This window comes from Suricata suricatta, chromosome 7, assembly GCF_006229205.1.
Source record: "Suricata suricatta isolate VVHF042 chromosome 7, meerkat_22Aug2017_6uvM2_HiC, whole genome shotgun sequence".
NCBI lineage: Eukaryota > Metazoa > Chordata > Mammalia > Carnivora > Herpestidae > Suricata > Suricata suricatta.
In genome coordinates, this window is record NC_043706.1 from 24538582 (window position 1) to 24566019 (window position 27438).

Here is a 27438-nt window from a genome sequence, read left to right on the forward strand (position 1 = left end):
GACCTCTCAGCACTGAGACCTGCCCTGGCGTCCAGGAGCAACACTGATATCCCTCAGTCACAGCCCTCACCAACTCCAGTCCCAGCCTCTCCTACCCACAGCACAGAGTCTGAGCTCCCCAAGCTGCCGCTTTGTCACCAGCCAAGCAACCCTCCACCCCACCCTCTGCCTTAGCAGCCCAGCTTCTTGCCGTGCTCTCCTCTCAGTGCACCTGAACTTGACAGTAGATCCTTAGCCTAGGCCTCCCTAGGGCGCATGTCCCAGCCACATCTCAGCCTGCCCTCCCCATCTCTCTGCTCCTGAAGAGCTCTGCTTTCCCTCTAGGCACCTCACAGGAGCAGGCTTTTGGTCTGAAAGTCTCTTTCTTGTGCAGTAGGCAACCCTTCTCTTTACCATTCACCTGCCTGACACCTGGTCCTGGAGCCTCACCCGCTCTGAGACCCCTCCCCAGACTTATCAGGCCATAGCCCTTCGTTGATCTGCACCGGGGCGCCCTCTACTTCTCTTCTCTTTCTCAGAGTGACCCCCTCCCAGGCCTCCCTGCCCACCCCCCCACCCCCCCCATGGATTGACGGCCTCCATCCGGGAGGGGCCCCACCTTGGTCATTTGTGGCTGCTTCTCCTGCACCAAGCATAGTACTAGGTCTGCCGGAAGTGCTCATGCATACTTCTGAGGAATAAGTATCCCCTGGTGACCTGAATGCAGCTCAAATACCCACAAAGTCTTATTGCCATAATCCCAAAATTCCTTTCCATCCTTCTGTCCCACTCCGTGTCCTTATACAGGCTACACATAGCCGACTGACTGCTCATCTCTCTTCCAGCAGAGTGGAACATTCCCAGCATGAGACCCTTGCTCACAATAATATGTACTGCATATATGTACTATGCATATGTAATATACTAATACATAATAATAGTCTTATACTTAATATATACAGTTAAGTGTGAGTATTAATATACAATGTTTAATAATAGGTTACTAAACAATGTTATTATACAGGATATGTTAATATAATATAGCAATATATTATACATAATATAATAACATAAAGTGATATCACGTATGTAAGATCTTGATATAATAATATATCACACATAAGATTATATAATAATGGGTTATAATCTAATAATTTATCATTATTCATTACTGAGTATTCATATATCATAATTAAATAAAGATGTATGTGCAACTACATGTGTGTGCACATGTATACATAAGAATAACACACAATATGTCCTTTCCTGGGCCAGCACTTTCCTGGACACTTTGCATGCATTACTCCATTAGTTCTCACAACAGCTGTGAGCCCAGGTGGTTTGTGCCTGGCCCACCCCTGCTGATCAGTGAGAGTAAATCTCTTCCTTCTTCTCATGACACTGGTCCTCTCTGTATGCCCCTTTGATGCTGAGCATGGCTCTGAGTCTGTTCTCTCATACATCTATGAGGACGCAAGTACGAATTCCCTAATATAAGGCCATACATCAAAAGCCAGAGATAGTCCTGTTCCTAACCTTGAGCCTGGGAGCTGGTCCATAGCTGGTCATTATGGATTACACATGGCTCCCACAACAAGCTCACATTTAATCTAGACAGGTGCGTGATCCATACGTTTGCTAATTGCATTCTGCTTGCAGACATTAGCTTGGCCAATCTCTGGTATATTCCTCAGACCCATTAGTTGAATGTCATCTATCCTATTAATTTGCTCATGACACCAAAAATCAGACTTAAAACACAGGTCTGATGGGTTGGAAGGAGCTGGCTTCTCTCTCCACCCCTTAAAAAGTGTCCCTATACTTCTCAGACTTACAGATGAAACTCTGTTGCCTGGGACTGCACCACACCCCCAATTGTGACTCGTCCCACCTCATAGAGGGTCCCCTCTGGTCCCACCATCTGACTCACTCAGGCCACTAGGAGGGGCAACAGAAATACCTTGGTCAGTAGTTCGCTCCCCCTTCGAGGACCTCAGGGTCACCGATGGCCCTTCAGGCACACCACTGTCAACCATAGCAGCCTGTGCCATTCTTACTTTCTCTTCAGAGGGCTCAGCAGAAAACCCTCCTCTTCTCCCACCAGGAAGCAGGGGCAGCTGGAGGCATGTAAGTACCCCAAGAAAACTAACATTTTCATAGAATTTAATACTATTTTATATCTATTTCAAGGAGGAGCTGAGTGCCCACTCCAGCTCTCTTCCTTCCTATCTCCTCCGAGCAAAGCTCAATTCCACACCATCGTCCCAAACAATTCTGCCTAGGCCCCAGATTTCTAGATCTAGTTTAGAAAACAAAACAAAATAAAACCCTCAGGGAACTGGCTCTACATTTTCTAGAAGGCCTTTAGGGACACTGGAGGGGGAGGGCCTCCCTCCTCCTGCTGCAGTAAACAGCCTAGGTTTCTTCCCAAGCACATTGGGCAATCTCCCAGAGCCCAGTTCTGTAGGGACATGCCCTTTTTCTCTTCCTCGTTATGGTCCTAGGACCATGATAGTGGTGACTGGAGGCCAGACTCCCCAAAAGCGGGGCCTGAGACCAGGATTTGTGTGCCTGTGATTTATTCAGGTTGGGGACAGAAGAACAGGAAAGGGAAGCGACCACACCCTGGGCTGCGACACCACTGCCACATATCCTGCAGACGAATCTAGAGTGAAAATCACTGGTTGGACTTTGTCCTCTGTCAAAACAAGGGACCTGGGCTTTCATCCTCTCTCAGCAGACAGCTGTTGCTAGAGCGCTCTCCCCACCCCCCACTCCCAGACCTTGGCGGACTGTGCATGCGGGCGAAGGTCTCAGTCCCCCACGGGTATTCCATGGAAGCAAAGCTCAAGGATGCGGAGCTGGGCACACAAGGACAACTGGGGCCCTGGGAAGTTGGGCAGAATACCAACAGTGGCCACTGCTGTGGCCCATGGTGGCACTTTGGGAATTTGCTGCTCAGCTGGGCCACTCCTTACTCTGGCCTTGCCAAGAATTGGGGATTAATAACCTCATAAAATCCAGTTATCATTCTGGCATCATCCTGGGGGCAGGTAACCAAAATAAGCCTCAATTCTAATCTCTTTCTCTCTGTTGGGCAGATGTCTGTGCACACGCACATACACACACACATTGGGACACATGGAACATATGCAGACATACGCTCTTGGCGGCCTCAGAGCACAGCAGAAGAGCAGTCAGCAAATGCTGGATTTCATCTGTCTTTGGCTTTGAGAAGAACTGCCCAAGTGGGAGTCCCCTCCTTCCTGCTCAGCATTCAATGTCCTTGTGCAGCCTCACGGCCCCCATGCTGGTTCTTCCTGTTCCCCCTTCTTAGTGCTTCTGTGTCTCTTTGCAAAAGAGCATCTGTTTCCTGAATCCTGTTTCCTTCTCTCGTGGACTTTGTGTCTTTCTCTGCATCCGTAGGATTTATTTGTGAATCCTTTCCTGGAGCACACACAATTTGTATACAAACCCTTCTCACAGGCCCCTGGAGGCTGGGTTCTTGGCCAACAAGGATTCAGATTCCCTGAAGATCTGGTCCACACTTTATGAGGCAAGGAGCTATATGATTCTATTGATTTTTATAGTTTCTCCCAATTTTACTGTGGCCAAAGTCTGCTCACTTTCCCCATCTGTCAAACGGGGGTAATAATTGTAACTACCTGCCAGCTTCTTCTGAGAAAACAAGATTATAGAAGATTAAGTCTGGAGCGCTGTTAGCATTCCAGAAATTAGTGGTGGTAGGCACTGTACCAGCAGCTATTGTTATTATTATGGGGTTGGGCACAAAGAAGAACACTAGAGACATTTCCTCTGGTGTTGCAAACCAAAATCAGATATCATTTGCTGGTCACTGACACTAAGAACACCCAAATCCCAGGGGCGAGCTCTGGTCCTTTGGTCTTTTGCATGGTCTTTGGTCCTGTAAGAAGGAGGTCCTCAGCACAGAGCAATACTCAATGACAACTCACTAATTAGACCTGCTTCGGGTGGAAGGAATTTGTGTGTGTAGCTGTATGTTTGTGTGTTGTAACCAAAGTAGTGGAGATTAGCTTTCAGAATTGAAAATAGGGGTGCCTGGGTGGCTCAGCTGGTTAAACATCCAACTCTTGATTTCAGCTCACAATTCATGGGTTTGAGTCCCACATTGGGTTCTGCACTGGCAGCACGGAACTTGCTTGGGATTCTCTCTCCCTCTCTCTCTTTGGTCCTGCCCCACTTGTGCTGTCCCTGCCTCTCTTAGAAAACAAATAAATAAACTTGAAAAATACTTTCAAAAAAGAAAATAAGATTAACTAATATCAATTAACTTGATATTTCTCTGGATTTTAAGACAATGTGTTAACAGGCAGAATCAAGCTCAAATTGATTAAAAGCAAGAGAGTTCATACCTTTTAACATTATCTTCTCCCTACCCACTCACCCAAACATTCTTTTGTTTTAACTTTTACTCATGAGTAATTTTAAGTTTATGAAAGAGTTATAAGAATAGCACTAAAAATTCTTATTGTCTTCACACAGTTATCAATTATTATTTTTCTGTATTTACTTTGTTACTTCTATATAAATGCATATGTATATTTTTTTCTGAATAGTTTGAAAGTAGTAAACACCCTTTATCCCTAAATATTTCACCATGCATATTGTACATGGGAAGCCCAAATGACTTCACCAAAAGGCTCCTAGAACTGATACGTGAATTCAGCAACATCACAGGATACAAAATCAATGTACAGAAATTGGTTGCATTTCTATATACCAATAATGAAGCAACAGAAAAAGAAATCAAGAAACTGATCCCATTTACAATTACACCAAAAACCATAAAATACTTAGCAATAAACCTAACCAAAGATGTAAAAGATCTGTATGCTGAAAACTATAGAAAACTTATGAAGGAAATTGAAGAAGACACAAAGAAATGGAAAAACATTCCATGCTCATGGATAGGAAAAATCAACATTGTTAAAATGCCATTATTACCCAAAGCAATCTATACATTCAGTACAATCCCAATCAAAATTGCACCAGTGTTCTTCTCAAAGCTATAACTATCCTAAAATTTGCTTGGAACCACAAAAGTGGGAAGCGTCACAATCCCAGGCTTTAGCCTCTACTACAAAGCTCTCATCATCAAGACAGTATAGTATTAGCACAAAAACAGACACATAGACCAATGGATTAAAATAGTGAGACTAGAATTGGACCCACAAATGAATGCCAACTACTCTTTGACAAAACAGGAAACAGTGTCGGATGGAAAAAAGACAGTCTCTTTAGCAAATGGTGCTGGGAGAACTGGACAGCAAAATGCTGAATAAAACTAGATCACTTTCCTACACCATACACAAAACTAAATGTTAAATGATGAAAGACCTAAATGTGAGACAGGAAAGCATCAAAATAGAGAAGAAAGCAGGCAACAACCTCTTTGACCTCAGCCATAGCTTCTTGCTCGACACATATCCAAAGACAAGGGAATTAAAAGCAAAAATGAACTATTGAGACTAATCAAGATAAAAAGCTTCTGCACTGCAAAGGAAGCAATCAACAAAACTAAAAGGCAATTGACGATATGGGAAAAGATATTTGCAAATCACATTACAGATAAAGGGTTAGTATGCAAAATCTGTAAAGAACTTACCAAACTCTACACCCGAAAAACAAGCCAGTGAAGAAATGAGCAGAAGGTATGAATAGACACTTTTCCAAAGAAGACATCTAGATGGCCAACAGACACATGAAAAAATGCTCAACGTCACTTATCTTCAGGAAAATACAAATCAAAATCACTGAGATACCACCTCACACCAGAGTAGCTAAAAATAACAACGTGGGAAGTAACAGATGCTTGCGAGGATGTGGAGAAATGGGAACCCTCTTGCACTGTTGATGGGAATGTAAACTTGTGAGGGCACTCTGGAAAACAGTATGGAGATTTCTCAAAAAATTAAAAATAGAACTACCCTACGACCCAGCAATAGCATTAATAGGAATTTATTCAAAGGATACAGGAGTGCTGATTCATAGGGGCAAATGTTCCCCAATATTTATAGGAGCATTTTCAACAATAGCCAAATCATAACTGATGAATGGATAAAGAAGATGTGGCTTGTGTATACAATGGATACTACTTTGGCAACGAGAAAAAATGAAATCATGACATTTACAACAATGTGGGTGGAACTGAAAGGTATTATGCTGAGTGAAATAAGTCAGAGAAAGACAGATATTATATGTTTTCACTCACATGTGGAACTTAAGAAACTTATCAAAAGACCATGGGGGAAGGGATGAGGAAAAAATAATTACAAACAAAGAGGGTGGGAGGCAAATCATAAGAGATTCTTAAGTACAGAGAACAAACTGAGAGTGGATGGGGGTGTAGGGGAGAGGGGGAAATGTGTGATGGGTATTGAGAAGGGCACTTGTGAGAATGAGCACTGGGTTTGTACGTAAGTGATGAACCATGGGAATCTACTCCCAAAACCAAGAGCACACTGTACAAACTGTGTTAGCCAATTTGACAATAAATTATATTTTTAAAAACTTCATCATGCATTTTGTAAGAACAAGAATATCCTCTTACATAACCACAGAACAATCCTCAAATTCAAGTTATTTGACATCAATACAATACTATGCCCTAATTGACAATACATATTTAATTTTCATTAGTTGTTCCATTAACATCCTTTATGGATATTTTTGCCCAGATCTAGATCCAAACAAAACCACAGAGTACATGTACTTGTCATGTCCTTTTTCTCTTTTCATACAGAACAGGTCCTTATCCCTTTTGCCCTTCAAGATACTGATTTTTTTTTCAGCCTTATTGATGCATAACTGACAATACTGGTATTTTGGGAAAGTATGGACCATCTCTTTTGGAAAATGCCCCCAGTTTGATCCTGTATAATATGTTCCTGTGATTAGATTTAGATTAGGCATTTTTGGCAGGAGTACTACTTGAGTGGTTGGTGTATTCTCACTGCATCCCATAGGGAGGGACCTAATATCAGTCCCATTATTTCAAATGGTAACTTTCTCATTGGTAAGGTGGTAGCCAATCATTGTCTCAAAGAAGAAACCAAATGTAGTTTAAAGATGTGAGTCATCCATCAATAAATTTATAAATTTAACATAATTCTCCAAAATGTACTAAGTTTCCTTCCTTCAGAAATAGGCAAGTAGGTTCCCTCAAAATAAATAAGCAACCGTAGCCCTGAAAAAAAATTTAAAATGGAAAAGAAAAATTAGGAGGGATTGGTCTCCCCAGTTCTTAAAACTCATCAGAAGGTCTTGGTAATTAATACAGAAGAGCACATGAATAGACACACAGGCCAATGGAACAGAAGAAAAAATCTAGAAATAGACTTAAATGTGTGCAGGACATTAATATATGACAAATATGGATGCTCTAATCAGTGGGCAAAGGTGAACTTTGTAATAAACAGCACTGGGACAAGTGGACAGCCATTAGGGAAAAGGTAAAGTTGGAACCATAGTACACCTAGGACATCACGGTAAACTTTGATGGAACAAAGTTTTAAATGTAAAAAATAAAACTATGTAAATATTATCAGCAGGCATTCTATAATATGCTGGATCCTGTCCACTTCCCACCCCCATCCCACATAGTGGGGATCCCCTCATGCTCCCTATTGTCTGCTGTGGAAGGCTGCCCCCATGTGGGTGACCCCAGCAGGATTCTGCACCCTCTGGCCAATGGGGAGCCATGACAAGACATAGGAAGGCATAAGGGAAAAGATGGCAGGGTATTCATGTCCTGGGTCCGCTGTTTCCCCAACAGGTGCAAGCCCTCTTCTGTAGCTGGCTTGGTCTACACAGCTCTCTTTCCCTCCAGGCTACCATAATTTCTGTGCCCCTCACCCTCTGGAGCCCAGACACCTCTGTTGCCCCAGGCCCTGATTCTTGCACCTCCCTCAAAAGGCCTCTAAATCTTGCCCACAACCTTGTAACTAATCTCTTTGAATAAAAACTCCTCTTGAATTATCCTAATTGGGGCTCTGATTGGAACTCTGATTGGTAGAATAACCTTGGAGTAGATTGGCATATCTATATCTCAAATTCTAGAAATAAAAATAAATAAATAGGTACTCATAATTGTAACTGGAAACAACAACTTCTACATAAAAGTCATAATCAAATCACAACACAAAGAAAAAAGACAGCAACTAGAGGGACATATTTGCAGCTGATGACACAGAAAACTCTTTTTCTCCAAAATATGCAAAGAGCTCCCAGAGATGAAAAAGAGTAAGACCACAAGGCCAACAGAAGAATGGGCAAAGGTCACAGGCAGTTCACAGAATAAGAAATCCAAATGGTCCTAAATACTTGTGAGCCAGACACAAAAATCAAAACTCCACTAAGATACACTTTTTTCTTGGTCAGATGGGGAAAATTCTAGAAGTTTGACAAAATACCCTGGTGGTTAGGTGCTAGGGAAGCAGATGTCATTCTCTCTTAGAGGGACTGCCAAATGGTGTGCCAAAGGGCATAACCACCAACATTTCAAATGCACTTTCCCTTTGACCCAGAGACCCAGCTCCGGGGGTTATATCTGATCAGTGTGAACTGACAACTGATAAGATTATTCCTTACAGCATTGTGTGTGATACTTAAAAAACATGGAAACCACCCAAGTGTCCATGTCTGAGGAACTGGCTAAATAAATCTATGATTTATTCACATGATGAAATAGTCTATAACTGTAAAAAATATTTTTTTCTTCTTTAAACGTCAAAATATCTCCTGGACATGGAGTGCCTGGCTGGTTCAGTTGGTTAAACATCTGACTTCGGCTCAGGTCATGATCTCACGATTCAGGGATTCAAGCCCCTCATCGGGCTGTGTGCTGACAGCTCAAAGCCTGGAGCCTGCTTTGGATTCTGTGTCTCCTTCTCTCTCTGCCCTTCCCTTGCTTGTGCTCTGTCTCTCTCTCTCAAAAGTAAATAAACATTAAAAAAAATTTTTTTAATGTCTCCTGTGTCTTCTGGACACCTCACTAGGTAAAAACAGAGAAATGTCTAAATATGGTACAATTTGGTATGTTAACTTTGGCGTAAGAAAGTAGGAAATAAGAACACCATTTCCAAGTTCTTGTGGTGACATAAAGATTCACTGAAGGATACCAAAGAAATGAATGATCCTAGAGGCTTGGGGTGGAGGCAGGAGCATGTGGCTGGGCAGCATAGTAGTAGGATTTTCTCATGATCTACCTTCCCCACTGGTTCCAGTTTTGAACAATATGAATGTGATGCCTATTCTAAAAGATGAAGAAGATAAAAGAGGAGGGAGGAGAAAAGAGAGAAGATCCAGATGGAGAAAATGAAAAGGAAGACCAGAAAGAAACAACAAAGGAGATGGACATGGAGGTGGAGAAGTAGACCGTGTTGCTTGGCACTGAGGGCTGGGTGACGTCTGCTCCCTAACTGTTTCTCAGGTTATAAGAGCTGCAGACAGGGGGCCAGAGGTAGAGAACATGGGCTTGGGAATAAAACAGACCCTCGTTTGACCCTTGGTGCTCCTGCCTTCTTGCTGGACACATGACTCCACTTCTGTCACAGTGTGCATAATGGGTGAGTGCAGACAGTAGCACTGACTCCATCCTGTTACAAGGACTGAATCAGGTAATATACGCCCGTAGAAAGTGCTGGCTCTCAGGAAATACGAGACATTATTACTTTCATAGCTTTCAGGCAGCTATGTTGAAAGGTAAGAATTTAATTGCCCATGTAAACTCTTTTTACCGAAAATTCTCCCAGGAAAATGAAATTACTGTCCTCCAAATAAATACCGAGACTTCTATTTTGAGATGCGTTGCTGAGGGCTTTTTGCTCTGCTGCGGTTCCATCATTTAATTAGCCTCCATTAAGGATACAAAATGTCAAGGCACATGCTTTATTTTCAACAAAGGCAGCCTTGGGTTTTCCCCTCTCCTTCCATTCTTTCTCCCCCTTGGTTTTCTCTGCTCATTTCCTCTTCTCCTTTTTTTCTACCTCCATATTCTCTTCTACTTTTACCTCCCTTCCTCTGGGCCTCTCTAGTCACAAACACCCTGGACGTTAAAAATGGAAGCAACCTTAGGAGACCAAGGGTTCAATCCACTCATGTTGCAAATCAAAGTCCAGAGAGAGTAAGGGTTCATCCACTGTCCACAAAGTGGGAAGCGGGGAGGAGGCAGGGAGAAGTCCACCCATGCTGGTGCCCACCTGTACTGTCCCCTCTCCAATGCCTTGTCTTGGCCTTGATCTAGTTCCAAGGGGCAGGAGAGCCTGGCAGTCATTGGCTCTCCTTCCAGTGCATTGTTGATGGTATTGACTTTATGCCTCAGAGCATAACCCTTGCAAGTTCCCAAAAGCACGTGCTCTTGCAGAGCAGAAGCCTTTTCTCCCAAGACTATCATCTCTGAGTTTCCTTTCTTTGCTATGTCTTTTTGAAAATTATCAAAGGTATACATGTACACAGTTAAAATCAAAAAGAATAAATCTTGTGATGAAAAATGATACCTTGAACTCTTCACTATTCCAGTATTTGCAGCCATAATTTTAAATAATATGATTAGATAACTATTTCTTGGTTTATTGATTTTAGACATTATCCACTGACTTCCTGTTACGAAAACTGCTCATTCTGTGTCTTACATCACCTCAGCCCTCAGTCTCCAGTTCCACCTCCTCCAGACCAGGAGCATTGGTCTGGTTTCAGATTATTTTTTCTGGAGTCCACCCCTTTCTCATCCTTGGTGCACCCTGTTTTGGTAGCACACCCTCTAATAATGCTCATGAAGTTGTGCATGAGAGGTCAATATGTTTTTATTTATATTTTTAATTTGAGAGAGAAAAAGAGAAAGAGAGCACAGCAGGGGGAGGAGCAGAGGGAGATGGAGAGAATCTCAAGCAGGCTTCACACCCAGCACAGAGCCTGATGTAGGGCTTGATCTCACATGAGATCATGACCTTAACTGAAATCAAGAGTCGGACACTCAACAGACTGAGCCACCCAACCGCTCCGAGAGGTCAATAATTTTAGACCATGTATATCTGACAAATGTCTTCATTCTACCCTCCCTCTTGAATGATAAATTGGCAGGTTGAGAATCATTTCTCCCTAGTCCTCTGGCTTCATGGTTTTTGAGAAGCCCCCATAAAAATTTAGATTCTCTTGCCTTTATGTGTGACTTTTTTCCCCCTCTAGAAACTTTTAGGATCTCCTTACTGGTATTTTAATGTTTCAGCAACATGCCTTAGTTAGGGTGGTTTTTTTCATTCATTTTGTTGGTCATTTTGTAGACCTTTCCACCTAGAAATTTATGTACTTCACAGTTTAGCTGTATGCTTAAGATTTGTGCATTTTATTTGTTCCACCTTAGTTAAATTTCAAGAACTGGAAAGGGGGAGCCTATTTTGGAGCTCAAAAGCTAAAATGTGAACTCTGTGTACCTGTGTTCCCCCTCTTGAGGAAGTAGATGCTTCTAGAAGAGTGGGCAAAGGCAATAACTGTGTTTACGAAATGCAGTATCACAGAGTTTTATCTGGCTTTCCTTCCCTAGCCCCTGAGTCCTTACAGTTGTCCTCTCACACTGTTATTATACCCACTTTACTGATGAGAAAATCAAGATTTAGAACATTTAAGTAACTTCCACTAAAATTTCATGGCTAACATACGTTTCAACCTGACTTGGATTCTTGAATGTACAAACAATATTGTTTTTGTTTGTTTGTTTTTTGTTTTTGTTTGGGGGTTTCTGGTAAATATTTGGGTTTGTGTTTTCTTTTCTTTTCTTTCTTTTTTTTTTTTTTTTTTGGTGAAGGTTGAGCCTCCACTTCAGATTGTTAAGAAAATGCCAAAACTTCATAAATTTTCTGCTCCTTATGTTAATTTCCTATCCATTTGGAAATATTCAATTCCTGAAAATAACATTCACAGACAGAAATAAATATGAAGGATTCTGTGGAGAAACTGTAGTCAATTTAGGTTTTTCTGGGACTCAAAGACCTTTACTGAACGTATTCTTTTCTGCCATTCTCGTTCATATAAAGAAGTGCTAATCACTGAGGAAAGTAAGATTATATATGTGAAACATATATATGTGAAACATATATAATAATGCATTTAGTATGTCTAGGTGTTTTTACAAATAAGGTTTACAAAGGTATATGATTACATAAATGATATAATTTTATTATAAATATAATTTATAAACTATAAATAAGCATCAATTTTGGAATACTATTAAATCTTGGGGAATGTGTGATACTTTTATTCCCAGTCAAATTTGTAATATCTAAAACGAAATTGAAGGTAGACAGATAGCATTGTGTGAACGGGCTTCCCATGGCCTGTGGAAGTCCATCTCATCATCAGGCTATCTTTACATTTCCTGAGGTGAGTTTTCAGGGGTCACTTCCAGATCCATACCACGGACACCAACTGAAAATTCAGTGCCACGGGTTCCTTGCAGCCCTCATGTGCTCCACCTTCTCTGTACCATATCCGACAGATGCAGGACCCAGCCTTTCTCCTTCCTTTCCACAGAGACCAACTAACAGGAGACATTTGCAAATTTGGCACATTTTCCTAAAGGTTTGGAAAACCTTATGTTGCAAAAAACATCAAAAATCTTTGTTTACTTTTTTCTTCATTTTTACCTACAACCAAACTCCTATTCATGTACTATTTTTTATCAAAGTATATTTGACCTATAACATTCTACTAGTTTCAGGTGTACAGCATTAATGATCCGATGTATGGACACATTATGAAGTGATCACAATAGAGTGAAAGACATCACCACAGTTACAATTGTTTTTCCTGTGATAAGAATTTTACAATCTACCCTCTTACCAGCTTTCAAATACACATACTGTATTATTAACTATATAGTCCCAATGTTGTACATTACATCCCCTGGGCTAATTTACTTTATAACTAGAAGTTGTACCTTTTGACCACCTTTGCCCATTTTGCACAACCCCCCTCCTCACAACTACCCTCACTTTTGGCAACCACCAATCTGTTCTCTGGACCTATGAGCTCAGTTTCTTAATGTTTTCTTTCTTCCTCTCTTTGATTCTGCATATAAGTGAGATCATACAGTATTTGTGTTTTTCTGTCTGGCTTATTTAACTTAGCACAACACCCTCTAAGTCTATCCATGTTGTTGCAAATGGCGAGATTTCCTTCGTTTTTATGGCTGAATAATATTCTCATGTGCGTGTGTGTGTGTGATACATACACATATATGATATATACACACATACCATACAAACATCATATATATATTATTTTCTTTATTCATTCATCCATCAATTAATTAAAAGCTCATGTTCTTAATTAAGATTCTGGAGTGCTCTCCTGGGAATTATAAAAGGGGTCAGAGAGGAAAGATGAACCATAGGCAGCAGCTGCTAAAAGGAGATGTCTGTGTGCACCTGTGTCACACTCCAGACTTGAAATTATTTTGCTTTCCATTTTCTCTTTCTGCACCCTTAGGGAGATGGTCATCTCAATCTCCCAGGTAGACTCAAATGAAAATCTAAGCTCCCTGAGGCCAGCAAAAAGTATTTTAAGATTGTTTTGTTTCCTCCATAGAATGCCTTTTTAATTGACTAAATTAAAATTTAAATTAAATTAAAATGACTCATTCTCCTGCCCATTTGATTCTAAGGTGATATTTTATCACAACTGACCACTTCTCCATAACCACAGAGGCAGAATGAGTATTGCTGTTGAATATATTTAAAAAACATTTATTTAAAAAATTTTTAAAGGACCTGGCACTCCTTCATGTAAACATGAAGAGTAAACACACACCACACACACACACACACACACACACACACACACACACAACACCAGCCAGCTGGATCCCTGTGGGGTTTCCCCATCAGACAGGTAATGATCCTTCTAGCAGATTCCCGGTTAATCTACCTATTTCTTTTTCAATTCGGCGGCACAAAAGTAAACTTAGCATTTTGCTTTCCCTAGTGATAAAGAGGCCTCAAATGAAGGACTACTCATTGCTGTAATAGAAATCTGGAGAAAATGGAAGTAAATATTTCCCTGATAAATGAAATCTTCAATTGGATTCTCTTTCCACAATTAAATTTGCTAGCTTAGCCGCCTGGTTTGCTCTGCAGTGATTAATACATTAAACCAATTAAACTCTAAATAACTCTTCACATTTATTTGCCTACTTTTTTAGAAGCACGCACACAGAATGAGTCTGAACCAGAGGTGTAATTTATTTGTCTGCAATCTTGAGTCAGCGAGTTCCCCCGGGGTATCTTTCAACCAGTTCTTTCTGAATCTCAATGGAGTTGGGTTTTTTTTCTTCAAAATATGTGATGTATTTAGAAACAGGTTACTCAGCACAGAACCCAAGGTGTTCCATGTTTTCTATTTCAGAATTTGCCCACAAGACTTAAGAAACTTCAAAACTACGTGCTCTCTGCTTTTACAGGTCTAAATGGTACGCAGTGGTGCATGTTGTTACTATGCTTCCTTTATCACAGAAATCAGAAACAGCCACCATCTCTAGATGTGCCTATTGGAAAGGTAAATTGAGAACACAGGAGAGACAGACTTCACATACCCTTTCAAGTCTATTAATCTTCTTTAAAAAAAAGTTTTTATTTTAATTCCAGTTAACATAAGGTGTTATGTTAGCTTCGGATGTGCAATATAATGACTCAGCAATTCCATACACCACCCAGTGCGCATGACAAATGCACTTCTTAATCCCCATCACCTATTTCACCCATCCCTCCACCCACCTCCCCTCTGGTAACCGTGAGATTGTTCTCTATAATTAAGAGTCTGTTTCTTGCTTTCTCTATCCTCCCCCTTATCCCCCCTTCTTTGTTTTGTTTATTAAATTCCACATGAGTGAAATCGTATGGTATTTGTCTTTCTCTTGTCTGACATATTTCGCTTAGCATTATACTCTCTAGCTCCATCCATGTTGCTGCAAATGGCAAGATTTCATTCTCTTTTATGGCTGATTAATATTCCATTGTATATATAAACCACATCTTTATCCATCCATTAATCAATGGCCACTTGGGCTGCTTCCATATCTTGGCTATTGTAAATATTGCTGCAATAAACAAAGGGGTCCATGTATTCCTTTGAGTTAATGTTCTGGCATTCTTTGGGTAAATACCAAGTGGTTAATTGCTGGATTGTAAGGTAGTTTTATTTTTAACTTTTTGGGAAACGTCCATACTGTTTTCGTGGCTGCACCAGTTTGCATTCCTACCTACAGTGCACAATTGTTCCTTTTTCTCCATATCCTCACCAACACCTGTTATTTATTGTGTTGTTGATGTTAGCCATTGTGACAGGTGTGAGATGATTTCTTAGTGTAGTTTTGATTTGCATTTCCCTGACAATAAGCGATGATGAACATCTGTTCATGTGTCTGTTGGCCATCTGTATGTCTTGTTTGGAGAAATGCCTGTTTATGTCTTCTGCCCATTTTTTAGTTAGGTCATTTGTTTTTTGGATGTTGAGTAGTATAACTCCTTTATATATTTTGGATACTAACCCTTTATCAGATATGTGATTTGCAAATGTTTTCTCCCATCCCAAAGATTGCCTTTTAGCTTTATTGGTTATATTCTTTGCTGTCCAGAAGCATTTTATTTTGATGTAATTCCAATAGTTTATTTTTGCTTTTTTTCCCTTGCTTTAGGAGACATTATCTAGAAAGCAATTGCTACCACAAATGTCAAAAAAGTTACTGCCTGTGTTCTTTTCTAGGACTTCTCTGGTTTCTAGTATCACATTTAGGTTTTTATTCCATTTTGCATTTTTTGTGTATGTTGTAAGGAAGTGGTCCAGTTTCCTCCACACCATTTGTTGAAGTCTTTTTTCCTTTAGATATTCTTTCCTGGCTGTCAAAGATTAATTGACTGCATAATTGTGGGTTTATTTCTAGATTTCCTATTCTGTTCTATTGATCTATGTGTCTATTTTTGTACCAGTACCATATTGTTTTGATTACTCCAACTTTGTAATATAATTTGAAGTCTAGAATTCTGACGCCTGCAGCTTTGCCTTTCTCTTTCAAGATTACTTTGACTATGATAGGTCTTTTGTGGTTCCATAGAAAGTTTAGGATTGTTTATTTTAGTAATTTGAAAAACGCTATTGGCATTTTGTTAAGAATTGTATTAAATGTGTACATTGCTTTGGGTAGTATAGATATTTAGATTCTGTTCTTTCAATCCATGAACATTGAATGTCTTTCCATTTTTTTGTGTCCTCTTCAATTTCTTTCATCAGTTTTATAGTTTTCAGAGTACAGGTAATTCACCTCTTTGATTAGATTTATTCTTAGGTATCTCATCATTTTTGGTGCAATTGTAAATGAGATTATTTTCTTGATTTCTATTTCTGTTGTTTCATTATTGGTGTAGAGAAGAGATTTCCGTATGTTGATTTTGTATCCGGCGACTTGACTAAATGTATGTATCAGTTCTAGCAGTGTTTTGGTGGAATATTTAGGGTTTTCTATATAGGAATACCACAAATAGTGAAAGTTTTGTTCCTTTTTTACTAATTTGGATGCTTTTTATTTCTTTTTGTTGTCTGGTTGCTGAGGCTAAGACTCCCAGTACTATGTTGAATAAAAATGGTGAGAGTGGACATCCTTGTTCTGTTCCTGACCTTAGGGGGAAAAGCTTTCAGTTTTTCCCCCATTAGGGATGATTTAGCTGTAGTTTTAAGTCTATTAAACTATATGGCACAGCAGCACTAAGTAATATTTTATCTAAAGTTCAAAAGAAGTTTTCTTCCTAAACATTTATTTAGCTTTTGGCCTTAGGCTAAAAGAAAATCAAAGACACGCATAACTATTAGAACCCAAATACATGACCACACTTTTTTTCCAGACCAACAACTCTTCTAGAATATTCATGAAACTCCGTGGTACATGGCCAAAAAGACACCAGAACTCCAGTTTCAGGTTTGCTACTACTTAAGATGCAATGGTGGCTGAGTTACTTACCCTGTCTGGGCCTCAGTTTCCTGATGTATGAAATGGGGAAAATACCTCGTCAGCTTCCCTCACAAAGTTGTGTTTGGGCCCAAATGATTTAAAGCCTGTGGAGGCCCATTGCAGTGTGAGCAGCTGTCCTGCCCCAGAGCATTGTTGTGTGGCTTCTTAAAAAGTATTTTCTTATTTATTTTGAGAGAGAGAGAAAGAGGAAAAGAAAGAATCCCAAGCAGGCTCCTCACCACCAGCACAAAGCCCAACACAGGCTCAAATGCACAAACTGCAAGGCCATGACCTGAGTCAAAATTAAGAGTCAGGTGCCCAGCCGACTGAGCCCCCCAGGGGCACCTATGTGGCTTTTTATTATTGCTCTGAAAGTCAACTTACAGAGGTCTGCAAAAGGACCATGTGCTGCAGGGGGAAACTACCAGAATGCCTAAGTTTTTACTCTCAATATTAGTTCCTCTTTTTGTATTTATTTATGGAGTGTGTGATTTGTGTGTGTTTGATGGTAAATTAGCTTGCTTCACATTAGTTGCAATGTTTTTTCTGATTTGTCTTCATGATTGCAAAGGCTGGAAAGCCAAAAACTATACTTTCCAGACCACTAGTGACTGACGCTCCAGAGGCAATTTACCTTTGTGTATTGCCCACATTTCTCACTTCTGTAAACTTGATGCCTTCACATCTGCCCCGCATGCGTATACTGAACAAGCCTTATCCTGGACAACCCAGTGGTATGCTTGAGTTACTTCGTCCTGGCCTCCTGCCTCCCTCATAGGGGCCCCGCCCCCTCACCACACACACCAGGAGGACGCTTCCTGGGCTGGGGAGTGCTTTCCAAATACAAACCAACCAATCAGAGCCCATGTCCCAGCCAGCTCCTCTGTGGGCTTGCACACTCCAGCCACTGTCCACCTGCTCTGACTATTCCAGGGTCAGGTACCAGCCAGCCAGGGACAGCTCCCATGCCCCAGAGCATGCAAGCCTGCTTACCCCACCTCATTATTTCCTACAGAAACCCCAAGACCTAATTCACATTTCCCCTCTCTTCCTTTGCCTCTTGGATGACACTGCTGCTTCCTATGTGGCCCTGCATGACATGAGCATCTCTTGGGATCTGTGAGATATAAGCTATCCTTTCAATGGCAACCATTTCCTGATCTGTTGGCCTCACCCTACCTCAGATTTTCTATCAATATGCTGTATTTTCAATCATGTTGCAAAGCAGCTGCACTCACCGGATTTGGAAAGTTAAGAGGTGGGGCATCCATCTGCTGGGTCACCCAGGTGCAGCGCGACCCTGGAGTTGCAAGTATAGCAGCAACTTCCTGATCTCTGCTTTTGTAGCTAAGGCACTCTGTTCCCGGAGCCAAGAGACCCTGCGTGTGTCCCCTGACCCCACAGTGCCCCGAGTGGCAGAGGTAGGAGCATCCTTGTCAGGAGACTGGAGACCTTCACCGTGTTCCAGTCCAGAGTGTATTCCTCCAGCTCCTTGTGAACACTGGATTTTCTAGATTAATGCTCTGTTTAGACCTTCTGTTATCTACCACCCAACTCTGCCTGATACAATGTTTCATAGTATCACTCAGGATCCAGTTAGGAGAAAGAAGCCATACCAGTCATTTGAACAGAGAACGTTAAACATGACAGGATTCAGTCCTAAGAGGGGTGGGGGAAAAACAGTGAAGAAGACCCGAGTGGCTAATGTAGGAAGGCCGCTACCTCTATGGCTAACACAGTTGGACAGGGTTTCCCTCCTGTCACCAGGGCTGAGATTCAGACCTCATTGCAAGGTATGGCTGAAGCTTCCTGGAAGGTGAGAGAGCTCACCAAGGGCCAAAGACCAGGGCAGAAAACTGCTTGCTGTGGTGCCAGTGAAAAATGGCTAGAAAGGCTCCTGCTGGGGATGCCAGAGAGGCTGACTGGGGAGCACCCTCAGGGTATCAGAAAGAGCCACTGGGAGGTTTCCTGGGCCACCAGGAAAACACCCTGGAGGGAATGTGTTCTGGCATAGCCACTGGTGAGGGGAAGGGGTGGGGGGTAGCCAAGATGTAGGTGCAAGAGGAAAAGACCCAGGATCCAGGGAGAGAAGCTCCTCCCTCTTACAGGGTTCTGCATCTGGGTCCAATCAGGAGAAAGAAACCACACAATAATTTGAAACAAGAAAACTTAAAAACAGCAAACAGGCAAAACATAAAAACATGAAAAGGCAAAACATAAAAAGAATTACAGTAAAACCTTCATTTGCAAGCATAATTTGTTCCAGAAACACGCTAGGAATCCAAAGCACTTGTATATCAAACCGAATTTCCCCATAAGAAATAATGGGAACTCAGATGATTCGTCCCACAACCCAAAAATATTCATATAAAAATGATGACAATACTGTAATATATAAGACAAAATAATAAAGAAAATGCAAAACATAAAGAAAATAAACAAATTAACTTGCACTTACCTTTGAAGACCTTCATGGCCGGTGTGAGGGAGACAGGAGAGAGGAGGGTTAATGTGTAGGACCACTTTCACTTGATAGTGAAACTATCAGAATCGAGATAGTGAAGCTAACAGAGTCATTGCTATCTATTGGCTCAATGGAATCTTTCTCTGCATGGGGGCCATTGTATACGCTAGCACGGATGTTGACTATAGTACAGTATTAATAAACTTGTCATCTACTGTATTTAATGTAACTAGCAATAAGGCGGCAGAGGAAAGGGTTTGTATCTGCAGGCAGCCTGACCTAGAATGCAGCAAACATTCCTAAGTTTTCCCTTGCATGGAAAAGCAAAGGACAGTCCATAGGTGCTTTGAAGTGGTGAAAAATACACTACAGTTGTGGGCCCCTACCAACGTTCTGAAAAATCACTGGTTTCTGCCAAACGCTGTGGCCTGAGTCTGAGCATCCAAGTATGGGAGATGATCTCCCACAGTCCCACAGCGAGAGAGAGAACCATTGGCTCAGTTGTGATTATGTGACGTTCAGAGTTACTTACCACTCATATCACAAGAGCTTGTTTATCAAGTTAAAATTTACTAGAAATGTTCACTTGTCTTGCAGAGCACACAAAACAAGTTACTCACCATCCAAGGTTTTACTGTAGTAGCTATAATGGGGGATGGGACTAGTGAGGGGGTGGCTAGTGAAAAATAAAGAGAACATTAGGAGACACAGATATAAGAAACAGAAATACCTCTAGAGCTGACATAGAATGTCCAGAGAAGCAACTATGCCTCAACCCTGAGCTGGATCCAAACCCTGCTATGAGGTCATGAGGTCATGGCTGTGGCTCAGCCAGTAGCAGACAAGTTGCTGTGGTGTCTCACCAGTGGAACTTGCTGGAAATCTGTCCTCTAAGGTGCCCCAGAAAGCTGTTCCCGGGAGGTGTCTCAGTGGACTTCCACCACACAGCTTCCTGAAGCGGGTGCCAGGAAATTCTGCTGACCTCCAAGTGCTCCTGGCTATCCTGCATCAGCGGACACAGATATCTCCAGGATCTCCAGGATCTCAAAGCAGCCCAAGGAAGGGAAGGTTTGGTGATATAAAGTATTGAGTTGATCATTGATAAAAGTCCACCCCTTTGGCTACTCAACTTCTAGACGCACTTTTTACACACATTTGACTTTTATACTCACTCCTTTCCCAAATGAGGAGGCACAAGGGCCATTGTATCTATCACTGGATGTGTTCATTGCTTCTCCAATTCAGTAATAGTCCTACTGAATATCTGTCACCTAAAGAATAAATGATAAAATTTATTCATATATAAAATAATGGAAGGAAAAGAGAGAAGAAAATGGCTCTCATGCACACATAAAGACATACACAGCTAAGCAAAGAGAAAATAGGCAGAGCTACTCAGTCCCCCCTAATGTAACTGGTCACAAGGCTGTCACTATTATATGTAGCTTCCTTCTTCCACCTCCCATTCCATATTTCCCTTGCCCTCAGCCAGAAGTTAAACTGGCCATTTAGGCCATAACCTGGTAAAATGACCCAAAACTTCATTAACAAAATGGTTTGAATCTTAGTTATTTTTCCCCTTTTTTGTGGGGGAGGAGGGAAAGTCTGCAGTTTTCTATAAGCCTTCCACTACCAGACATGGAAATATTTAGAGTTACCCTAGGAATCCCCTGGGTTCCAGATATCATCCCCATCACCCTATTGGGTAGCAGCAACATAATCTCCCCTTGGTTATTGGGATCAGTCACTCCAGCCAGTAGAGTGACCTTTTCTTCTACTCGGTGGTTAGTGGTCTAATAAGCCCAAAATAGCCATGTGGTAGTCCACACAATTCATTGGAACCATTGTGATGTCAAATGGTGGAAGCATTATCCCTTGGACTAAGATCTCCAGACTAGCAGAACACAAAGATGCTGGGTTAAGAAGCAACGTTTCTGTGAGTGGGTTATTAGTGATAAAGTGGAGAAGAACAACTCTTCTCCTATTTCTTGAATCCTGGCTCCATGGATCTTAGCAAAGGAGAAACATCCTTTAAGACAGAATTCCATTCTTTGGTGTGTTGTGTCCCAACTGGCATTCTAACAGAGTCTTCATTAAGCCATTCCAACTTTCAGTTATGCTAGCTGGCTGCTTCCAGGTGATGGGGTATATGGGCAATTTCATGGCATGAGACCATTCCCCTCTTCCCTCAGAAGTAAGTTCCTTGATCAGAAGCAGTGAGTGCTGTGCAGATTACCATGACACTGAACGAGGCATTCCAGAATCCACAGCAGCACTCCTGGCAGAGGCAATAGAGACAGGTAAGGTATATGCAGAATATGTTTTCTGTGCCTGTGAGGGTGAATCTCTGCCCCCGCAAGAGCACCAATGCATCCCCCTGTCCCCAGGTGGCTGGCTAGTCTCCCCAAGGCAGGTGCCATACTACTTAGTGTTGGTCTCTGCTGCTGGTAGATCGGACACTTAGGAAAGTTCCAGGCTTTCTAACATGGAGCCGAGTGATCTAGTGGAGTCTTCCTGATCCCACAACTGCTTGACTGAGATTGAGGTAGGAGCCCCCGTGCCAGATGCATCCTACAGTGTTTTTCTAGGAACCATTTTTTGGATCTTATAACCCATTCTTCCAGGTATTTCTAAGCACCTAATTTCTTGTATTAAATTTTTTCTGCTTAAAATTTTCGTATATGTAATTAAACCCTCCGTGTTACAATGCATTATAATTAATATATTTGTATGATCATATATGAATATATTTGACATGTGTGATTAAGTTTTTTAACTAATAGATATACATGAGTTTAATATTTTTAGAGACTTAACCAGAGAGCATACAGTGGTCCCTTGTGGACATAAAATTTTAGACTTCTAGAATGCTGTAAGTTACCAGGGGATTATCTGACCCAAGCTCAAATTTGCTTTAGACTAACGAAGCCTGTAGCACAGCCCTCTGCCATGGCCACGTGCTCATGCGCCCTCTGACTCGGGTGTGGGCAGTTGTTTGAACATGGTGCCCTCATGAGGAAAAGTACCTTGAAATGGCTGTTGCTGCTGCTCCTCCTCCTCCTTTTTCTTCTTCCTCTCCTTCTCCTTCTTCTTCTGCCTTCTTTGCTTTCTTCTCCTTCTTTTTTCAAATCACTCTTAGGTCAAATTCCTTTAACTATGCCTAGACTATATATCTCAAACAGATGCTTTAAACTTTGTGATGTTAATGAATAGTTCCAAAAAATTCCCCTTGGGTCTAAATCAAGCTTTTAATATACACTTTAGTCTTTTGCTTTTCCAGCCTCAACTGAGTCAAGCTCAGAGACACACAGTGGACAAGAGGGCCAGGTGACTTCCTGGCCATTCCTCTGCCTCAAAGATCCAGTCCACTCTACTCTCCAGTATGGAGACCTCTGACCCCCAGAGTGGGCAGAGGGGAGAGAGAAAACACAGGAAAACAACACAGGAGATGTTACAAGTGTCACATTGGTGGCCTCTTGAGGTGGCTCTCTCTCCCACAGGCAGGCTTGTGGGGCCCTTAGAGACCTCTCCTCCTAGGACATTTCCACTGCCCCACCGCCGGGTGCAGGCTGTGCCCCCTTGACTGGCCATGACAGCGCCTTGTTCAACTCTGTCACTCCCAGTGGCAGGTTCCTTCCTCAAGCATAGTTTCGCTGGAACAGATCACACTGGCCACTTTTTCCAATGGCCACTCACCTTCTCTCCCCCGGTCATGCCCCTGACAGAACTGCAGATTCCTCCTCTCTTCTGTGCCATTAGGGCACCTGCAGCGGGTGCCACCCCGGGCTTCCTCAGGCACCAGTATTTGTGCTCATAGGTCACTCTCCATGCAGTTCTCTGAAAGTGCTTCTTACCTAACCTAATGTGCATCAGAAGCACACCCCTCCCGTGACACACGGGCTCCAACAGCCCATCCTTAGGAGTCCTCTTTCTCCACCAGGCTCTTCTGATCAGTCTGAACACAGGCAGGAAGCAGGCAACCAGCAAAGCCAGCAGGGCTGAAAAAAATCCTCTCTGCGTGATTGGCTCTGCTCATAAGAACTGGTCAAATTTTGTTACTGTTTTTTGTGTTTGTTTGATTTGGGTCTTGGTGGTGCTTTTCTCCTGTCCAAAAAATAAGAAAAGAGGAAAAATGGCATTTCAACATAGTGTTACATTAGAATCTTCCTCTCCTGGTTCAAAACGCATCCAGATTCTCCACATGTGTATTGTTCTAATAATTCTTAGAGGTAAGTAGGCTCACATGTTAATATTATACCGATTTTTCCATTAAGAGAACCAAAACAATGTTAACTAAGGGGCTTGCTGTGGCAATCATCTAAGGCTCACTTGAATTCTACATTTCCACACATGATTTTAATAATCTATACCCACAAAATAGCATGGTCTTTCCATGTGACAGCATTATAATAATACAAACAAAAATGAGAATGAGGTTGTCAATGTTGCTCACAGACATGTCAGTTGTAATATTTCTCACTCATTTGTAACCGATACAAGCTGGTGTCAACCTGACCCTTAACACCCAGATGACACCAGCCTGAGTCTCTGTTCCAGAACTTGTCCAAGTTCAATGTCATCCTCAATGCTTCTCATGGTTCTCTCTGGTCCTGGGCCTTTACACTCACCAAGGTGAGTTCAGTCTGCGATATGTCCCACCCCATGGGTTCAAGCAGCCCCGCTGGGCCCAGTGTGAATTTGCAGGTGGACAACTGGTCCTTTCTGGGTCTCCACCAAATAAACAGCACTCACACAGAGCCTCTGTGTCCCCAACACATTCCCCAAAGATGTGAGAAGAGGGAGGAAGTTTTCACCAGAATAAAGTCAACATTCCTGTTCAAGATGTTCTCTCAGCTCCTCCAAGACCAGGCACTGCTGACCAGCCACGCCCTCCAGGCTTGCCCCAGGGTTGGCCTGATTCCTAGCACAGTCTTTTCTCCCATGTTGCCTCATTCCTTCCTCCTTGATTGCTGCCAGGAACTCAGTTCCTCCCATTCTCTTCAGCTCTCCCCGCCCTATACCCAAACTCAGCTCTGAGCTCTTCTTTCCAAACCCAAATCAAGATGCGTGGCTGAAATGAAGAGAGGCATTTTCATTAATAACATGATATTCCATGTTTATCTCTAACACTCCCTTTAAGAGAATCGAGCCTCCGTGGACCACCCAGGAGGCTCTTCGGCTGAATGTCCAACTTCAGCTCAGGTCATGGTCTCACAGTTCATGAGTTCAAGCCCCACATCGAGCTCTGTGCTGACAGCGCAAAGCCTGCTTGGGATCCTGTCTCCCTCTGGCTCTGCTCCTCCCCCACTCACCCTTGCTCTCTCCCAAAAATAAACATTAAAAAAATCTTCAAAATGAGAATCTAACCTCCTCAAAAAAAAAATAGATTGTTTTAATTTCAAACAGTAATTTGTTTCTTTTTTTTTAAATATACTATATTTATTGAAGTAGGTCTAGGAAGTCTCCTCTATTTGGAAAGACTTTATATTTCAGCTGATTAGATTTATGAGACTTTTTTTTAGATTTATGAGATTATTTTTAAAACAAGAAAATGAAGATTTCCAATCCATCCCACCCTACTCTCAGCAATTAATACAAAGTAGTGGAATATGCTCAACTACTAGATTTTATAGGCATCAATCTCTTTGTCAAGATGTTATGGCTAAAATCAAGTGATCTGGAAGGAGCTATGAAGATTTTCAAGACAGATATAATAATTTAAAAAAGGGGGGAGGAGGGTAGAAGAAAGTAAATCCCCTATTCCTCCACGCTGCAGGTGTCCAGGCCTCCCTGTTAGCGGATTCAGGCCCTGATGATGGACCCTGCCTCACCTGTCATTTCCTATCTCACGCTGTGCCCCTCAGTAGACTTTCTGAGCACTTCTGCTGAGGCACCCATCTCTCACAAGACGGAAACAGCTCCTTTAGTTTCGTTGTGGGTCAGCCTACTCCCCAAAGCTGCCAAATGGGTTTCTCAAGTTTGTGCATTTCAGATGTTGGTTTTCCCAATAAACACCAGAGCTCACGAATCTGTAACGGTTGCTCCACAGGGTAGATTTGCTTTCCCGCATGACTCTCAGAGCATTCCTTCTTCCCTTACCAAAAAGAAAAAAAAAGAAAGTCAAATTTGGATAAGCCAACTAGTACATCGTTTCTTCTTTCCCTTATTTCTGGTTTCTTTTCCCCTCAGAATTAAGCTTTTATCTCTGCCCTTGAGGATAATGCCCCAAATCGGTGCCAAGTATCCTATTTAAGTCACTTTTAAAATGTCAATAAGGGAACTGGAATATAGTTTTACCAGAGGGAGGAGGAGAAGAAGGGAAGGAGAAGAGAAGGAGGAGGAGAAGGAGGAGGAGGAGAAGGAGAAGGAGGAGTAGGAAAGGAAGGAAAGAAGGAAGGAAGGAAGGAAGGAAGGAAGGAAGGAAGGAAGGGAAGAAACCCAGCATTGAGGCAGGTCAGCTTTGAGTGTTTTACTACCTCATCACACCAGAGTCCTTTTCTCTCTCCCACAAACATCATCTCCATCCGGAAAGCCTTTCTCCGTCAGTGATCTATTGCTTTCAGGCCAGCTTTATGTGGAAAACAAGTAATTTAGGGGCACCATAAAAGCTTATTGATTACCAATGGTCCACTCTGTGGTAGGTACTTAGGCAAGGGGAAAGAAGGAAAAATATAAATAATCCCCAAGTTTACTTCTGCAAAAATTAATGGCCCAAATACTAATGTGGCACCTTCCCAGCCCAGATCATTTCTTGCATTCATTAAAATTCAAAAGCCGTGATCCAAGTGTGTCCTGTAGGAAACTTCCCAGAGTCTCACTAATGGATCTCTCTACCCTCTCTCCACTTCCAGCAAAGGCTCTCCAAGGGAAGAAGAGAAAGAAAGGCATCGGCTCTCAAACTGGAGCGCACGTCAGAATCACCTAGAAGGTCTGTTAAAGCACAGCTTGCTGAGTCCCACCCCCAGAAGGTCAAGGTCAGCCTGATAACTTGCATTTCTTACAAGTTTCTGATGATACTGATGATGCTGGCCTAGAGATCACAGAGAATCATTAGTTACAAAGCAGTAAACTAGAGTAGTTAAGAACACAGTGTCTGAAGTCAGCTTGCCTGGATGCAAACCCGTGCTCCACCGCACTCACTGTGTGGCTCTGGGCAATTACTTGTTGGTGCTTTAGTTTCCTCATCTATAAAATGGGAGTTAGGACTACAACCCCACTTCATAGCATTATCTAAAGAACTGAATGCATTTATATGGATTAAGCACTTAGAACAATACCTTCCTCCCCACTTGGTTATGGCTGAAAAAGAAAAGGAGTCCAGTTGGAGGCTTCACAAGCACCTCCCATAATCCTCAGGGCAGCCCTAAGGGGTAGGTGGCATTGTCTTATTTTCCAGATGAGGAAACTGAGCTACGAAAGACAGTAGCCTGCCCAGAGTTACCCAGGTGGCAGGCAATGAAGCAATCTGACCCCTGTTCAGAGGCCTGAGGGAAATGCTGAGGGGTGGAGAGGTAAGGGTACAAATAGACACAAATGAACAAACCAGAATGCCCCCACAGGGACCAAAGAAACAGAGTGGGCTTGCTCTTAGTGTGGCTGCCAGTTCTGAGGGTCTATTTGACGCAGTCATCCCCGATTCAACCATCCACAAGGGCTATTAGTACCTCTCATCTGTGCCCCCCAAACTCCACGGGACCAGCTGCCCCTCTTCGTAGTTCTTTGTGCACAGCTATTCCTCTGCTGAAGGTCAGGAAGCTCACCACTGCCTCCCCCCAACCCTGTGCTCCCAGGGTAATCATTCATCTGTGAAGGCTGGGCCCATCACCACCCCTTTGTGGGGTTTCTGGGACCAGCACCCTTACCCTGCAGTGACCCTCCCTCGTTTATACCACCACCAGCACCAGCACCCAACATGTTTCTACCTCAGAATCCGAGACACTTTAAAGAATGCTTTCCTTCC

At 42.2% G+C, this 27438-nt stretch overlaps 1 long non-coding RNA gene across 5 annotated transcripts in view; it reads left to right on the plus strand.

Annotated features, from left to right (window-relative positions):
• Positions 1–1891: 1891 nt before the first annotated feature.
• The window catches only part of LOC115295163, a 50170-nt gene continuing 24623 nt past the window's right edge, over positions 1892–27438 (plus strand). For 2 of the 5 annotated variants that reach the window (XR_003910366.1, XR_003910365.1), the window contains exons 1-5: positions 1892–2106; positions 20374–20546; positions 21671–21778; positions 26330–26406; positions 26875–26989. This is a non-coding gene — a long non-coding RNA (uncharacterized LOC115295163). Of the gene's footprint in view, positions 2107–20373; positions 20547–21670; positions 21779–26329; positions 26566–26874; positions 26990–27438 lie in introns of those variants that run through there. The other 3 variants (XR_003910367.1, XR_003910368.1, XR_003910364.1) reach the window with 2 other exon arrangements.